The sequence below is a fragment of the Staurois parvus genome, unplaced genomic scaffold, assembly GCF_062004578.1.
Source record: "Staurois parvus isolate SC_StPar_1 unplaced genomic scaffold, SC_StPar_1.0 ptg001329l, whole genome shotgun sequence".
Classification (NCBI taxonomy): domain Eukaryota; kingdom Metazoa; phylum Chordata; class Amphibia; order Anura; family Ranidae; genus Staurois; species Staurois parvus.
Genome location: NW_028319125.1, coordinates 1,341,979 through 1,355,094, shown reverse-complemented (window position 1 = coordinate 1,355,094; position 13,116 = coordinate 1,341,979). Strand labels below are relative to the sequence as shown.

The following is a 13,116-nucleotide window of genomic DNA, read 5'->3' as shown; positions in this document are numbered from 1 at the left end:
GATTGACAAAAAGTTATAAAATGAAAGTGAATGCTGTGACTATAGAACTTTTATTCGCTCCCTTTCGGTCTATTACGCATACCATTAAAAGTCTTTTGTTATATCTGTCTGATGGCCAACATCATCTAACCTTCTTCCTCTGGACCTGCTCTCAGCATGTAACTGGACATTGAAAAGAGAAGCAGCACCATGATAGGTTCTTCAATCTGTCACTCTGCTCTTCTTCTATCAGCAAGCGTCCTGTCAGGACATGAACTGATTGGCTCCTTGCTCTGCTTCTTCCTCTCACACAACATAATCTAACCCTCTTCCTCTGGACCTGCTCTCAGCCTGTAACTGGACATTGAAAAGAGAAGCAGCGCCGTGATAGGCTCATCAATTTGTCACTCTGCTCTTCTTCTATCAGCAGGCGTCCTGTCAGGACATGAACTGATTGGCTCCTTGCTCTGCTTCTTCCTCTCACACAACATAATCTAACCCTCTTCCTCTGGACCTGCTCTCAGCCTGTAACTGGACATTGAAAAGAGAAGCAGCGCCATAATAGGCTCATCAATTTTTCACTCTGCTCTTCTTCTATCAGCAGGCGTCCTGTCAGGACATGAACTGATTGGCTCCTTGCTCTGCTTCTTCCTCTCACACAACATAATCTAACCATTTTCCTCTGGACCTGCTCTCAGCCTGTAACTGGACATTGAAAAGAGAAGCAGCACCGTGATAGGCTCATCAATCTGTCACTCTGCTCTTCTTCTATCAGCAGGAGTCTTGTCAGGACATGAACTGATTGGCTCCTTGCTCTGCTTCTTCCTCTCACACTCCAGTTCTATTGTACAGAGACTGCAAGAGGGTCATATTCAGACACTTACATTTCTTGCATTTAAAAAAATAAATTTAGTCTACCAGGCAAATTCTGACACTTCCCTCCGATATGTAAAAATCTGAATATTTTTGCTAAAAAATTATTTATATCTCCAAACTTAATATATTTTTTAAGCAGAGGCCCTAGAGAATAAAATAGTGGGTGTTGCAGTCTCTTTCATGTCACACAGTATTTGCGCAGCAGTTTTTCGAATACACATTTTTTGGAAAAAAATACTTTATTGAATTTTAGTGAGCACAAACACAATATAATACCCAATTTTTTAGTAAAACATAAAAGATGATGTTACGCCGAGTAAATAGATACATAGCATGCAACATTTTAAGATTGCATATGCTTGTTGAATGGCGCCAATTTACAGTACTTAGAACTCTCCATAAACTACGCTTTAAAAGACTAGTTATTGTACTCACTCTGCCAATTCCTCGCATGCTTGCTGCGAACACCAGTTACATATTTATTTACTTCAGGTACTTGTATAACGCCGTCAATTTACGCAGTGCTTTACATATATATTGTACACTCACATCAGTCCCTAACCCTCAAGGGGCGTACAATCTAAGGTCCCTAACTTACATTCATACATACACATACTAGGGACAATTTAGACAGGATCCAATTAACCTACCAGCATGTCTTTGGAGTGTTCTCGGCTTCTCGGCCTTTTGGCTAAGATCAAGTGTAGTATCTGTTCTTATCAGTGTCCAGTGGGGGTGCTCCCGACCATTCTAGTTTACGGGGATGGTTGTTGTATAGTACCCTCACTGGTATGATGGGGGTCCGGAAGGCTAGTACCGGAGGGACAGAAACCAGGGAGCGCCATGATTCGTTCTGGGGCCTTGGGAGTAATTCCTCTGGGGAGACCGGAAAGACCCAGTACCTCCTGATCTGAACATGCTACCTTGGTCTGGCCGGAGGCTGGGGACGCAAAAAGTCCGCAAACTCAGTGCCCCCTGAGGAGACGCGCTCAGGGGTGTCACTAGTAACACTTGGGTGTGGGACCCCACGGTGTGAAGATGACACATGGCCACTGTTTTTACACCTCTTTTTGCACAGCGCCCTTAGGACCAGGCCTTTTGGCTAAGTCCAGGGCAATTTTTGCTACGGGCCTCAGGGCCTGGTCTGTGCACATTTCGGCATGGTACCATTTTTTATTATTTTTTTACTTTATCTTTTACTTTATTTATTATGCACTCCCACGTTTGTCACTTTTTCTTTGCCTTATGTGTGTGTTTTCACGGATGGAGGGTGTGGGTCCTCGGGCCTACCCTGAAGTCTAGGGGGAGGATGTGTGGCCATACGGTTCCTTCCTCCCCTGATCCCTAGAGGACTCTTCTTCGGGAGAGTCCCCTTGCCTAGTACTGAATGTCCGGCTTCGGCTTGGCATAGGGAACGGTGGTCCACCCGGCCTTTTGGTCAGGAGGACCAAGTGGGAACCTAGTCCCCGTCAGGAGCTTCGTGCCCCGGGGGATCAGGGACAGCGGTCCAAGCCCCTTTAGGGGTAGGACACAGCACACCCCTAAGTGCACGTTTTTCGTGTGGTGTTTTGCACTTGCACTTTTTTGCGGACACTTACGGGTTTTTTCGATATAGTTGCACGTTTGCGGACTTAAAAAAAAAAAAAAAAAAAGCATGTCTTTGGAGTGTGGGAAGAAACCGGAGTACCCGGAGGAAACCCACGCAGGCACAGGGAGAACATGCAAACTCCCTGCAGGTGGTGTCGTGGCTGGGATTTGAACCAATGACCTTAGCACTGCCAGGTGGAAGTGCTAACCATTTAGACACTGTGCTGCCCTACATATGTGTGTGGACGTGAGCACAGGGGGATGGGGTGCTTTAAATTTTTAAAAATATATTTTATTAAAACTTTTTTTTTTTTTACACAGTTCCTTTTTAGATTCAACTTTATTGCTATCACCAGGGATGAACAGCATCCCTTCTGATAACATGGGCCATGACAGGTACTCTTTTTGGAGAGATCTGAAGTCTCTCCAAAAACAGATTGGTCTGATTGGCTGCCGTCAACAGCCGGAAAAACAAAAAACTGAAACCAGAAGTGACAAAATCCTCACTGCTTCTGGTTTCTGGGGTCACAGAGAGGAAGGAACAATGCCAATTCCTCTCTCTCTGTTTACTGCTGGAGATGCCGAAAGTCAGTGTGGTCCCGGGCTCTCCCGTCCCATCAAGGGGGGCAGCAGGGGCAGGAGGGGGGGCACCCCCTTCCGCCAACTGTAGAAGTGATCAAGTGGTTGCACAGCCACTTGGATTACTTCGGCAGAAGACAGCATCACCGGCTGTAATGTTTGATACCAGGTTGGTGCCTGTAGCTGCCGGCTTCATCCCGGTATAACCACTTTAACCCCCAGGACGTCATATAGCGTTCACCCGGGGGAAGTGGTTAATGATGTACTAATAACTACAGATCTGCCGTTTGTGTCTTTTTTATCTGCCTAGACTAGAGTTTCAGCAAAATAAGTCATTATACTTACCTCTCCAGTGGCCCATGTCTCCTATCTTCGCTCCAATGAAGCACCACAGCCTCTGTCAGACTCCTCAGCATTCAAAGCGCTGTATATCACACGTCATTTTTTTTTCCATAAAACGTTTCCATCTTTTGCCAAAAGCATAACGGTACTTTCCTATGTGACAGATGTAAACCCAAACTGAGTCATATTCAGTTCCCTAAAACCCTGTGTAATATAAACAATTGTTTTTTTTTTATTTTTATCCTCTTTGGCAGTAAAACAATTCACACATGTATTTTAAAGCGGAGTTCCACTCACTCTGTAAAAAAATAAAAGTCAGCAGCTACAAAAACTGTAGCTGCTGACTTTTAAAAAAACAGCCACTCACCTGTCCCACGATCCCGCGTTGCCCCACCCTTCAGCCTGTTTCACCGGCCGTCCTGTATTCCAGGCGCCGGCATCTTCAGTGTGGGCACCCGGCTGTGACAGCTTGCGGCTTCACAGCCGGGTGCCCAGTGCATGCGTGAGAAGTGCTGCACTTCCTGAATGGCCCCGTCATCTTCTGGGACCTGCCACGTGTCCCACAAGACTTCGGGGAGGGAGGGTAGGAGGACAACTTCCGCTTCCGATCGCCTAGACGATCCCACCGGAAGTGGGAGCGGGTACCTGTCAAATTCGGGTACCCGTTCCCCCTCCCTGCTCCCCAAAGGTGCCAATCCTTAACGGGGAGCAGGGGACCAATCTTTAAAGCGGAACTTCCCCTTTTGGGTGGGACTCCGCTTTAAAGAATGATTTTTACTGGAGTTGTCCTTTGCTGCCACCAATGTAAGGATTACATCGGCAGAAGTAGGAGCTTTTGCTACAGCAGCCAGGAATGTGTATAAACATTACAAGACCACTTTTGGCTTCAGATGAAATACAGCCAATGGATTGCTTCCGCGGACCTCTAGAACATGCGAGCACCTCTTGCCAGGTTCCTCCAGTTCCTTTTATCACTTGCAAGCCTAAGATCGGTGCGGTGGCCATCTCAGTGCCAATGTCTATTGAGGTCTGTCTGTTGGGTTTGGTTCAAGCATTGGCTATCTCACGTGCCATGAGAACTTTGATTGGTCTGTTACTTTTCTATGCTCGTAAAGCCGTACTCTTGAGGTGGAAGTCCCCCTGGACCCCTACCTCTGGTTTTTGGAAACATTTGGTTAGTATGGTCCTCCCACTTTATAAATGCACCTATGAATCTAGGGGGTGTCCTGCAAAATCTAGTAAAGTGTGGCGTATCTGGACGGAACCCGGTGATTCGGTCCCCTCCACCTCAGACCAGGGTTGACGCAGTGCTGCTTCTTCTCTCTATGTAGGGTGTCCTGCCAGCCTGTCATTTATTTATTTCAGGTACTTACAAAGCGCCGTCAATTTACACAGCGCTTTACATATATATTGTACATTCACATCAGTCCCTAACCCTCAAGGGGTGTACAATCTAAGGTCCCTAACTCACATTCATACATACACATACTAGGGACAATTTATGGTTATGATTAAGCCCACCATCGTGTGAAACGCGTTAACAGGTCCTGTATTCATGTCCTGGTGTTTTGTTTGTGTGTCCTATGGATCAATAAATACACACTATATTCATCTATCCTCCGGTGTGCAGCTGACCCTTCTTCCTATTACTAGGGCCAATTTAGACAGGATCCAATTAACCTGCCAGCATGTCTTTGAAGTGTGGGAGGAAACCGGAGTACCTAGAGGAAACCCACACAGGCACAGGGAGAACATGCAAACTCCAGGCAGGTGGTGCCGTGGTTGGGATTTGAACCGGCGACCCTAGTACTGCCAGGTGGAAGTGCTAACCATTTAGCCACTGTGCTGCCCAGATGTTGCTTAATGATTTCTCCCTGTGAACGAGATGATTTCTGCCATGGATATATCCTGAGAATTTTAGGTGCAGTTGCCTATAGTTGTCTGGTTGTTGTTTATGTTGTGTATAAGTCAGGGGTGGACTGACAACTCATGGGGCCCCCGGGCAATAGGTGATCAAGGGGCCCCTGTGTCATTGCCCACACTCAAAAAAGCCTATGAAAAAGTACCAGGGGCATCTCATGGGGCCCCCTACTGACCCCGGGCCCTCGGGCAGAACCCGAGTTTCCAAATGGTCAGTCCGCCCCTGGTATAAGTTGTTTTTTCAGTATCTCTTTATGCTGTGTGTTGGTGTTAAGCCTGGGTATGCCCAATAGGCTTTGTTTTGTACTTTTTTTTAACCCAAATTTTTCAATAAAAGAGAATTGGTAAAAAAAACAAAAAAAGATCGGTGTGGTGGGTGCCGCCAGGTAGAGGGGGAAGACCAGTTAACATTTGTTCGCTGATCTCCCCTAGCCATGAAGAACCCATAATTGATGTGCCACTTCCATCTTCAGCTGTCACTTTCCCCAGCCACTGTGTCTGCAGGAAAAGCTAATGAAGCAAGATCTGTGCTCAGTCGGCTTCAGTGAAGAGCAGGGGAGACATCAGGGGTCTAATAGACCCCCGATGTTTCATTAAGGAGAACTTTCCACCAAAAAAATGAGAGCAAGCTTGTCAGCCCCTTGTGTGATTACAATACAGTTCACTATATCTGCATTCACTATATCTGGTCTCCCACGGTACACGCAACATGGAAATACAATTATTTTAGTAAAAATAAACTGCTAAATACCTTTTCTCATCAGCAGTTAGAGCAGTCTTGTAGAAAATGTATATTATATAGGGCACGCTTGTTGGAGCCCAACCTCTGTAGCTGTAAGTCTTGTGGCTTCTAACAGTGTCCAGCAAAGCACTGGTTAAAGCTTGTAGGAGGAGTTTTCATTCTCCTTTCACTCTCCTAGGAGACTGCAGGACCCCTGACCCTCTGTCTGGACAGCGCTGATTGGCCCTGTGCTGATGCATTCTTCTAAGAAGAAAAACTCTCTAGCAGTACACACCACACTGAGCATGTGCAGCTTGCCCCCAAGGCTCTGTGCTGATGCACTCTGCTAAGAAGAAAACCTCTCTAGCAATACACACCACACTGAGCATGTGCAGCTTGCCCCCAAGGCTCTGTTCTATCAGGAGATGAGTTGGGGACTGTGGAAGAAGGGAAGGATCAGAGAAGACAGGATTAAACATCCTTTTTCACAATGTGGAGGATTAACCCCTAAATTTCCACAGTGAGTATTAAGTGAAAAAAGGTACCATCCCCCTAATAAAAGGCTCACCAAATGCCTACGAACAAAAGGGGATTTATGTTACATATGGTACTTATCCCTGCACATGGCAGAGTGAGACCAACAACTCTACGGCCATCATTGTGATTTAATTCTAAACTGATGACCTTTTAAAGAATTGTCTATGGACAATAATGTGTACCGAAGTTTGTTGCCGTTTCACAGGCGTGCACAATTGTAAAGTGGAACTTTACCCAAAAAGGAAGGTCTGCGCTTGCTCCTCCTCCCCTTCCTCCTTCACATTTTGGACATAATCTTTTTTTTTTTTTTAGGAGGGGGAGCAGGTACCTGGTTCCGACAGGCACCCACTCCCCCATTTATGGTCAGATGGCCACGGCGATTCAAGTGGAAGTTCAGCCCCCCCCTCCTTCCACCGCAGCCTTCTGAGACACATTATAAGTCCCAAACAACTACTGAAATAATCAGATAGAGCAACACGGCTCGTTCATGTGCAGTGAGCAGCTGGCTGGGAAGTTACAAGCAGTCACAGCTGGGTGCCCATAGTTATGCAGGCCATAGATGGGTCGAAAATCGGCCGATTTTTCGGCCGAAAATAAAATCGGCAGATTTTCGGATCGTTAGTGGGCTATTTGTTCGGCTGTTTTTCGGTATTTTGGCCGTTTTTTTTTTTCGGTAAAGTTGGAAAAAAATCGGCCGATTTTGCCGATTGGCCGATTTTCGCGGCAATAATGGGCAAATCGGCCTATTTTTTACCGATAAAAAATCTGCGCATGAGCAGTGACCTGCAAGAGGAAGACAAAAAGAAGAAAAAGAAGAAGAAGAAGAAGAGGATGAAGATGATAAAGAGGAAGAAGTAGAAGAAGAAGAAGATGATGATGATGATGAAGAGGAAGAAGTAGAAGAAGAGGATGATGATGAAGAGGAAGAAGAAGTAGAAGAAGAAGAAGAGGATGATGATGATGATGATGAAGAGGAAGAGGACGATGATGATGAAGAGGAAGAAGTAGTAGAAGAAGAAGATGATGATGAGGAAGTAGAAGAAGAAGAAGAGGATGATGATAATGAAGAGGAAGAAGAAGTAGAAGATGATGATGATGAAGAAGAAGTAGAAGAAGAAGAAGAAGAGGATGATGATGATGATGAAGAGGAAGTAGAAGAAGTAGAAGAAGAGGATGATGATGATGAGGAAGAAGAAGTAGAAGAAGAGGATGATGATGATGAAGAGGAAGAAGAAGTAGAAGAAGAAGAGGATGATGATGATGATGAAGAGGAAGAAGAAGTAGTAGAAGAAGAAGAGGATGATGATGAAGAAGAGGAAGCAGAAGTAGAAGAAGAAGAGGATGATGATGAAGAAGAGGAAGAAGAAGTAGAAGAAGAAGAAGATGATGATGATGATGAAGAGGAAGAAGAAGTAGAAGAAGAAGAGGATGATGATGATGAAGAGGAAGTAGAAGAAGAAGTAGAAGAAGAGGATGATGATGATGATGAGGAAGAAGAAGTAGAAGAAGAAGTAGAAGAAGAGGATGATGATGATGAGGAGGAAGAAGAAGTAGAAGAAGAAGAGGATGATGATGATGATGATGAAGAGGAAGAAGAAGAAGAGGATGATGATGATGAAGAGGAAGAAGAAGTAGTAGAAGAAGAAGAAGAGGAGGAGGATGAAGAAGAGGAAGAAGTACAAGAAGAGGATGATGATGATGAAGAGGAAGTAGAAGAAGAAGAAGTAGAAGATGATGATGATGAAGAGGAAGTAGAAGAAGAAGAAGTAGAAGAAGAGGATGATGATGATGAAGAGGAAGAAGAAGTAGAAGAAGAAGTAGAAGAAGAGGATGATGATGATGAAGAGGAAGAAGAAGTAGAAGAAGAAGAGGATGATGATGAAGAGGAAGAAGAAGTAGAAGAAGAGGATGATGATGAAGAAGAGGAAGAAGAAGAAGAGGATGATGATGAAGAAGTAGTAGAAGAAGAAGAGGATGATGATGAAGAGGAAGAAGAAGTAGAAGAAGAAGAGGATGATGATGAAGAGGAAGAAGAAGTAGAAGAAGAAGTAGGATGATGAAGAAGAGGAAGAAGAAGAAGAAGAAGAGGATGATGATGAAGAAGTAGTAGAAGAAGAAGAGGATGATGATGACAAAGAAGAAGAGGATGAAGAAGAAGAAAAAGAAGAAGAGGATGATGATGAAGAAGAAGAAGAGGATGATGATGAAGCAGGAGAAGAAGAAGAATGAAAAATTAGAGGAATTCCAGTACGGCAAAACGTGTCCCTGCAGAGAGCTCCGCTATTTCTTTGACAGTTCTTTGACAGTTCCTTGACATTTACAGCGGTTGCAACATTGTATCTATTTGTTTCCGAATAAAAACATCTGTATCCTAAATGGATACAAATAGATACAATGTTGCAACCGCTGTAAATGTCAAGGAACTGTCAAAGAACTGTCAAAGAAATAGCAGAGCTCTCTGCAGGGACACTTTTTGCCGGCTGTAGACAGGATGAAAATCAGCCGATTTTTTTTACCATTGATGGTAACGTTGGCCGCTTGAACGACCGATTTTTCGTTTTTTAAAAGAAAAATCTGCCGTTTTTCTCCCCGTCTATGGCCTGCATTAGTATGCGGGCCACAGGGACTGAAGCCTGGTAAAGAAAGCGGCCAGGTGAGGACAGCACTGGATCCTGGGACAGGTAAGTGTCTATTTATTAAAAGTCATCAGCTACACTTTTTGTAGCTGCTGACTTTCATTTTTCAATATATGACTGAACAACCGCTTTAAGGTTTGACATGTTGGGTATCTATTTACTCGACGCAACCTCATATTATACCAAAATTGGTTACCATATTGCATATGTGTGCCCTAAAATTACCTTCAGTGTATGTTTTACTGAAAATACGCGTTTAAAGTGGAGTTCCACTCAAAAGCCACATTTTGGGGGGTTGGGGGGAGCGGATACCTGTTTTTGACAGGTACCCGCTCTCATTTATGGCTCACTTCACCGCAGTGAAGTGAGCAGGATGTTCGGCCCCTTCCTCCCTCCCGCAGTATCCTGGGAGCTTCCACAGGTCTGCCGGACCAATTAGGAGATGCAGCGCGACTCGCACATGCGTAGTGGGCACCAGGCTGTGAAGCCGCAAGCTGTCACAGCCTGGTGCTCACAGTTGACATGCCTGCGCCGTGAAGGAGAGAAGGGGAGAAGGGACGGTGCAGGTGAGAACATCGCTGGATTCTGGGACAGGTAAGTGTGTGTTTATTAAAAGTCAGCAGATGCAAGTTTTTTTTAGCTGCTGACTTTCAATAAACACAAAAACGGCTGGAACTTCGCTTTAACTGCTGCTCCAATATCATGTGACATAAAAAAATTCGAGCTATCACCATTTTCTTCACCAGGGTCTCTGCTTTCAGAAAATGTATAACGTTTTGGGAGTCTGAGCCAATCCTGAGGCCTAAAAGATGCATTAAACATGCAAATGCAAGATACATTTAAATCACAAACACAGCTCTGGCAGCAAAAGTGTTCCAGCAACTACCGCCCCACTCCTACCAGCCGTAATCTGCCTGCAATGCACAGCGAAGGACAAAAAGAGACCCAGTGATGATGTCATTGGGTCTAACATAAGGTATGTAATGAACTGAAAATGGTTTTTTATTTTTTTAATTTCATTATCAGTTCGATTCGGGGTGGGGAGGGAACGAGGGATCAGGGAAGGCCAAATATAAACAGATTAAATTTCAGCTTTTAAAGGACAGTTTCACCAATGGTGAAATTGTCCTTCAAAGGTATACCCAGCCATCAGCCTGGAGTTCTGCTTTTAATGATTCTAACAAGAAGAGAATATACAGAGAAAATCCCTTTAATAAACACATATCTTGGATTGGATTGCAATCAGGACCTCTAAGTCCGCTTGAAAAATCCTCAGAATTCTTACTGCATTGCATACATTAAGCCAATCCATGTCAACACAGAATGGCGTCTTTATACTGAAAGAATGCCCTTTTTTGAAACAACATTTTTTTCCTTCAGTAAAACAAGGAGGTTCAGTGTGTGAGGCTTTTTGTTTCAGCATGTTTACTTGCTAATGTGATTTTCATGATGGGCTATGTGTATGAAAGAGCCTTCCTTCTATCCTGATATAACATGTACTATCTTCGCTACTGGCATTCTATGCATTAAAGTAAAAAAACCTTCTGTGGTCTGTCCCCCCTCCACTTACCTAAGCCTCGATCCAGCGATGTGCATGAGAGCAGCAGCTCTCTCGGGTCTCTGTCTCCTCATTGGCTCACAGACAGCAGTCGTTGGCTCCCATTGCTGTCATTCACAGCCAGTAAGGAAAGGTAGGCGCTGGATACAAAGAACAGGGCTTGGGAGTGAGCACACACAGGTGCCCCCATAGCAAGCTGCTTGCCATGGGGGCACTCATCAGGGGGGAGGAGCCTAGAGCGCCAGCGAGGGACTCAAAAATAGGAGGATCAGGTCTCTCTGTGCAAAACCATTACACAGAGCAGGTAATTATAACATGTTTGTTATTCTAATGAAACAAAATCAAGTTTTAAGATCACTCTATGTCCACAGACTGTGATGGCCAAAAATATTGGCACCCCTGCACTGCTATCGTGTTTCCCCGAAAATAAGACACTGTCTTATATTTTTTTTGGCTCCAGGTGTGGGCAGGGGGTGCAGAAGTGAGCTGCAGGCAGTTGTGGATGAGGGTTACTATGGAGAGGGCCGGCTGATGACAGTTGTGAGCTGCTGTCAGGTGTTGCAGGGGTGACTTGACAGGTGAGTTTCAAGTCACAGACAGGGTGAAGGGGTGAGTTGCAGACGGGGAATGCAAAGGTCAGCTGTGGCCAGAGGGCGCAGAGCTGAGCTGTGGCTGGGGGGTGCAAAGGTGGGTTGCAACTCAGCTCACCTCTGCACCCCCCCATTTGCAGCTCACCTATGCGCTCTGTCTGCAACTCACCTGTCAATTTACCTCTGCAACACCTGACTGCAGCTCACCTTTGCACATCCCCCCCTCCACTGCCCTCATATGGTTAGCTAGCTTTGCAAAACACAGCTGTCAGCAGCCGGCCTCTCTCTATAGTAACTCCCGTTTTGGGTCCTATCTTCCTACATACTGCACCAAGCGCACTCACTCACCGCTCCGCCTCTTCCCCACTGGCCGGTGATCACCCCTGGGGCATCGGCTTCCATGAATTAGGCTGCAGGAGGAGATGCCCCGCCCCTAAACACACTGCATACTGCACCCGCAGACATCTGTTCCTTCCCTGTCCCACAGTGAGTACAGAGGTAGGGAGGTTCTGTGGGATTGGATGGCGAGTACAGAAGTAGGGAGGTTCTGTGGGAGCGGATGGTGAGTACAGAGGTAGGGAGGTTCTGTGGGAGCGGATGGTGAGTACAGAGGTAGGGAGGTTCTGTGGGAGCGGATGGTGAGTACAGAGGTAGGGAGGTTCTGTGGGAGCGGATGGTGAGTACAGAGGTAGGGAGGTTCTGTGGGAGCGGATGGTGAGTACAGAGGTAGGGAGGTTCTGTGGGATTGGATGGCGAGTACAGAAGTAGGGAGGTTCTGTGGGAGCGGATGGCGAGTACAGAAGTAGGGAGGTTCTGTGGGAGCGGATGGTGAGTACAGAGGTAGGGAGGTTCTGTGGGAGCGGATGGTGAGTACAGGGGTAGGGAGGTTCTGTGGGAGCGGATGGTGAGTACAGAGGTAGGGAGGTTCTGTGGGAGCGGATCGTGAGTACAGAGGTAGGGAGGTTCTGTGGGAGCGGATGGTGAGTACAGAGGTAGGGAGGTTCTGTGGGAGCGGATGGTGAGTACAGAGGTAGGGAGGTTCTGTGGGAGCGGATGGTGAGTACAGAGGTAGGGAGGTTCTGTGGGAGCGGATGGTGAGTACAGAGGTAGGGAGGTTCTGTGGGAGCGGATGGTGGGTACAGAAGTAGGGAGGTTCTGTGGGAGCGGATGGCGAGTACAGAGGTAGGGAGGTTCTGTGGGAGCGGATGGTGAGTACAGGGGTAGGGAGGTTCTGTGGGAGCGGATGGTGAGTACAGAGGTAGGGAGGTTCTGTGGGAGCGGATGGTGAGTACAGAGGTAGGGAGGTTCTGTGGGAGCGGATGGTGAGTACAGAGGTAGGGAGGTTCTGTGGGAGCGGATGGTGAGTACAGAGGTAGGGAGGTTCTGTGGGATTGGATGGTGAGTACAGAGGTAGGGAGGTTCTGTGGGAGCGGATGGTGAGTACAGAGGTAGGGAGGTTCTGTGGGAGCGGATGGTGAGTACAGAGGTAGGGAGGTTCTGTGGGAGCGGATGGCGAGTACAGAAGTAGGGAGGTTCTGTGGGAGCGGATGGTGAGTACAGAGGTAGGGAGGTTCTGTGGGAGCGGATGGTGAGTACAGAGGTAGGGAGGTTCTGTGGGAGCGGATGGTGAGTACAGAGGTAGGGAGGTTCTGTGGGAGCGGATGGTGAGTACAGAGGTGGGGGGGTTCTGTGGGAGCGGATGGTGAGTACAGAGGTAGGGAGGTTCTGTGGGAGCGGATGGTGCTGTCACTTCAGCCGCGCTTCTGTGTTTATAAGAGACAGTAGACATGG

At 46.5% G+C, this 13,116-nt stretch overlaps 1 protein-coding gene and 1 pseudogene across 1 annotated transcript in view; one reads left to right on the top strand and one right to left on the bottom strand.

Moving 5' to 3' along the window:
• Window positions 1-13,116, bottom strand: part of TXNDC16 (thioredoxin domain containing 16) — a 155,830-nt gene that overhangs the window by 129,734 nt on the left and 12,980 nt on the right. The window lies entirely within an intron of this gene.
• Window positions 1,527-1,641, top strand: LOC149436864 (U2 spliceosomal RNA; annotated as a pseudogene).